The sequence below is a fragment of the Schistocerca cancellata genome, chromosome 9 (assembly GCF_023864275.1).
Source record: "Schistocerca cancellata isolate TAMUIC-IGC-003103 chromosome 9, iqSchCanc2.1, whole genome shotgun sequence".
In the NCBI taxonomy this organism is placed as follows: Eukaryota; Metazoa; Arthropoda; class Insecta; order Orthoptera; family Acrididae; genus Schistocerca; species Schistocerca cancellata.
In genome coordinates this window covers 83,227,047-83,228,525 of record NC_064634.1, presented here as the reverse complement: position 1 = coordinate 83,228,525, position 1,479 = coordinate 83,227,047, and the positions used below count along the sequence as shown (strand labels likewise).

At 43.3% G+C, this 1,479-nt stretch overlaps 1 pseudogene; it reads right to left on the bottom strand.

Moving 5' to 3' along the window:
- Positions 1 to 242: 242 nt before the first annotated feature.
- On the bottom strand, positions 243 to 360 carry LOC126102205 (5S ribosomal RNA; annotated as a pseudogene).
- Between the last annotated feature and the right edge of the window lie 1,119 nt (positions 361 to 1,479).

The following is a 1,479-nucleotide window of genomic DNA, read 5'->3' as shown; positions in this document are numbered from 1 at the left end:
TCGGCCACCGCGGCCGGCTACTGCATCAAATTAAGTAAAAGCACTCCGTCGTCAAGCCACAAGTGACCCATCGGCACGATCCGACCTCCGTGTCATCGTCAGCTGAGGATGCGGATAGGAGGGGCGTGTGGTCAGCACACCACTCTCCCGGTCGTTATGACGGTTTTCTTTGACCGGAGCCGCTACTGTTCGCTCGAGTAGCTCCTCAGTTGGCATCGCGTGGCTGAGTGCACCCCGAAAAATGGCAACAGCGCATGGCGGCCCGAATGGTCACCCATCCAAGTGCCGGCCACGCCCAACAGCGCTTAACTTCGGTGATCTGACGGGAACCGGTACATCCACTGCGGCAAGGCCGTTGCTAAATTAAGTTAAGCATTACGCAAAATTTTAAAGATTTTGCAGAGGTAAAAATGCACTGCGTAAACTTTGTGAATAGTTGATTTTAGCTGATAAGTTGCAGGAATTGAAATGTAGATAAGATATCTCAATTTTATTTAAAATTGAGATGTTTCATTTTGTCCTCGAGTTATTGGGTTTTACATCCGAAGGTCGGTCGTCTGTGACGCACCCATTCACGCCCTTGCGCATCACGTATCACCTGATCATAGCAATCGTCATATGTCAAATGATGGCATGCAATGAGGCACATGTGTTGAACCATAAATACTCGAAACTTTTCTGTTCAGCGAAATATGAAACTAACTCGTTCGTAGCAGTGAGAGGTCGACTGCCCAGGACGCATTCGGATGTCCATAGCACAGAAGGAAAATCCAAGCGGTACGCGTATATACATCCACAACACCTGGCGAACGGCGTAGGAGGTGTGACGGCACGTCACGTAAATGGACATTTGGAGAAAGGGAAAGGAAGTTTTTGTTATGAGACATGTGAATTATAAATTATTTCAAGACCGTGTACGTGTGCGCAATGTATAACAAATAGTAAAGAACGTAAGTTATTATTATCAAAACACAAATATCGATGTAATTAACAAAACACAGTTTTTTTGTGTAATCTCTGTGTAATATAGGCCATGAAGATCAGAGACAATGCTAAGAGTGAACCAACTCTCCTGTTTTGTTTCGTCTAGCGGTAGGCCGGCATTGTAGTGTAAGTTTTATCTGTATTTTTGAAAAATATAATAGAAATTGTTATTAGAAAGTGTGTATTATTGACTTAGTTGTCACCTCTAATGATCGCAACCATTAATTATAATTAACGAAGTTTTTACAGAACTTCGTAGTGCAGGGGGCTCATCTGCCCTAGAAGGATTTAGTCAGCCATTAAGCTGACGATTCATGTTATTAAATGTAAATGCGAGAGACTTCTCAATTCTGATCTTTCATTAATTTCGAAGTTAAAATTAATTTCAGTTACCAAAATTCACAGCGCTGAATGAGTTCAGTATGTTTCATTTTGGCCGCCTAAGGGCCGATGAGATTCTCGGGTCTAGTTTAGTAGGGGATACAACCCGTCGGC